This window comes from Colobus angolensis, unplaced genomic scaffold (assembly GCF_000951035.1).
Source record: "Colobus angolensis palliatus isolate OR3802 unplaced genomic scaffold, Cang.pa_1.0 Scaffold4, whole genome shotgun sequence".
NCBI classification, from domain to species: domain Eukaryota; kingdom Metazoa; phylum Chordata; class Mammalia; order Primates; family Cercopithecidae; genus Colobus; species Colobus angolensis.
In genome coordinates this window covers 12,171,734-12,175,082 of record NW_012117376.1, presented here as the reverse complement: position 1 = coordinate 12,175,082, position 3,349 = coordinate 12,171,734, and positions in this window count along the sequence as shown.

The following is a 3,349-nucleotide window of genomic DNA, read 5'->3' as shown; positions in this document are numbered from 1 at the left end:
AGAGAGGGTTTCACCATGTTAGCCAGGAAGATCTCAATCTCTTGACCTCATGATCCACCCTTCTTGGCCTCCCAAAGTGCTGGGATTACAGGCGTGAGCCCCCGCACCCGGCTCTTTTCTAGTTTTATATAATTTTATTTTGAGATAGACTCTTGCTCTGTCACCTAGGCTGGAGTACAGTGGCATGATCTTGGCTCACTGCAACCTGTGCCTCCCAAGTAGCTGGGACTACAGGTGCATGCTACCACACCTGGTTAATTTTTTGTACTTTTAGTAGAGACAGAGTCTCACCATGTTGCCCAGGTTGGTCTTGAACTCCTGAGCTCAGGCAATCCGCCCACCTCAGCCTCCCAAAGTGCTAGGCATCAGCCACTGTGCCTGGCCTTTTTCTAGTTTTTTTTTTGCGATGGAGTCTCACTCTGTGGCCAGGCTGGAGTACAGTGGCACGATCTTGGCTCACTGCAACCTCTGCCTCTCGAGTTCAAGTGATTCTCCTGCCCCAGCCTCTGCTGATTACGCCTGGCTAATTTTTGTATTTTTAGTAGAGACAGAGTTTCACCATGTTGGCCAGGATGGTCTTGATCTCTTGATCTCGTGATCCACCCACCTCGACCTCCCAAAGTGCTGGGATCACAGACATGAGCCACCACACCTGGCCTTTCTTTTTTTTTTTTTTGAGATGGAGTTTCGCTCTGTCGTCGAGGCTGGAGTGCAGTGGCACCATCTTGGTTCACTGCAACCTCCGCCTCCTGGGTTCAATGAATTCTCCCTCAGCCTCCTGAGTAGCTGGGATTACAGGTGCCCACCACCATGCTCTGCTAATTTTTCTATTTTTGGTAGAGATGAGGTTTCACCATGTTGGCCAAGGTGGTCTTGAACTCCTGACCTCAAGTGATCCACCGGTCTTGATCTCCCAAAGTACTGGGATTACAGGTGTGAGCCATTGTGCCTGGCCCCTTTCTAATTTTAAGCCTTCAAATTGTAGAAGTTCATATTCTGTACTGTAATATCTTGCAGTTAACTTTTCCCCTGCAATATCCAATAGTGTCATGTATCTCTTTTCCTTCTGTAATTCCTCAAGAGCAGGTATTGTTGGTCCTCATATCTAAGGAACCTAACTCTAGCTGATGTGAAGTAGAGACTCAATATAATATTTGTTGAACTGGCCATAATGATGAGCCATAAGCTGTATAGCTTAGCCTAGCTGCCTAAGTAAATTTATATCCCCCCCAGATAGGACGGTAGAAAGTTCTAGAAGTGGCCAGGCATGATGGCTCACACTTTCTTTTTTTGAGACGAAGCTTCACTCTTGTTGTCCAGGCTGGAGTCCAGTGGCACTATCTCGGCTCACCCACCACAACCTCTGCCTCCTGGGTTCAAGCGATTCTCCTGCCTGAGACTCCCAAGTAGCTGGGATTATAGGAATGCACCACCACGCCCGGCTAATTTTGTATTTTTAGTAGAGATGGGGTTTCTCCATGTTCGTCAGGCTGACCTCCAACTCCCGACCTCAGGTGATCTGCCCACTTCGGCCTCACAAAGTGCTGGGATTACAGGCGTGAGCCACCCAACCTGGCCAGATGGCTCACACTTATAATCACAACACTTTGGGAGGCTGAGGCAGGATGATCATTTGAAGCCAGGAGTTCAAGACCAACCTGGGCAACAGAGTGAGATCCTGTCTCTATATTTAAATAAATAAATATAAAAATAATAAAAAAGAAAATTCCAGAAGTCTTTTTGGGTAAGGCGAGTCACTAATTGGACAAAAATGTATTGCATACCTGCTGTGTGCTCAGGTTTACAAAGGTTCAGATAAGCAGTTTTGTAGATAAAATGTAAGTCTGAGATTTGAAAACCATTTATTAAACTCCTGTCCTGGGCACTGTGGTAGCCTTGGGGGAATTGCTGAATAAGAAAAGCAATCCTGTCCAGGCGCAGTGGCTCATACCTGTAATCCTAGCACTTTGGGAGGCTGAGGTGGGTGGATCACGAGGTCAAGAGATCGAGACCATCCTGGCCAATATGGTGAAACCCTGTCTCTACTAAAAATACAAAAATTAGCTGGGCGTGGTGGTGCAGGCCTATAGTCCCAGCTACTTGGGAGGCAGAGGCAGGAGAATCGCTTGAACCCAGGACAGGGAAGTGGCAGTGAGCTGAGATCACGTCGCTGTACCACTCCAGCCTAAGGAACAGAGCAAGACAGCATCTTTAAAAAAAAAAAAAAAAAAAGAAAGCAATCCTTGGAATTCTTGGCCAGGCATGGTGACTCATGCTTATAATCCCAGCACTTTGGGAGGCCAAGGCGGACAGATCACCCAAGGTTGGGAGTTCGAGACCAACCTAACCAACATGGAGAAACCCCGTCTCTACTAAAAGTACAAAAATTAGCTGTGCGTGGTGGTGCATGCCTGTAATCCCAGCTACTCGGGAGGCTGAGGCAGGATAATTGCTTGAACCTGGAAGGCGGAGGTTGTAGTGAGCTGAGATTATGCCTTTGCACTCTAGCCTGGGCAACAAGAGCGAAACTGTATCTGAAAAAAAAAAAATGCAATCCTTGCTTTCCCAGGATGCACAGACTGGGGAGGAAAAGCCAACAAAGTGAGATGATGGTTGTGACAGGGGTACTGCAGGTGCTGAGAGATCAAGAACACAAACTCAGACCTAGTGAAGGAATTCACAGAAGGCCTTCCCAAGGAAGTGATGTTTCAAGTAAATCATAAAATGGTTACAAGGGACTAGCCAAAAAGAAAAGGAAAGAGAATTGCTTGAACCTGGGAGGTGGAGGTTGCGGTGAGCCAAGATCATGCCACAGCACTCCAGTCTGGGCGATGGAGCGAGACTGCATCTCAAAAAAAAGAAAATAGTTTGGCAGTGACTTTGTGGAGAAGTGAGCTTTGAACTGGACTTTGAAGGGAGAAGATGAGGGAGAAAGGCATTAAAGCCATTTCAGGCTTAAGGAATAAAAGTCAAAGAAATATAAAGGTACATTATGATATGCTCAGAGTACATTAGATGGCTGGTATGGCTAGGACTTAAGATTCTTGGGGTGTGATAGTTGCAGATAAGATCAGAAGAGTTATTTTTGGGCCAGTGAGAGAAACTCTGAGTGCCATGCTTAAGCATGTGTGTTATAGGCAAACAAGTGCTGTGGGAGAGGTGAGATGTGGATTAGATTTGACTATACTTTTTTTTTTTCTTTTGAGAGAGTCTTGCTCTGTCACCCAGGCTGGAGTGCAGTGGCCGGATCTCTGCTCACTGCAAGCTCCGCCTCCTGGGTTTACACCATTCTCCCGCCTCAGCCTCCCAAGTAGCTGGGACTACAGGCGCCCGCCACCTCGCCCGGCTA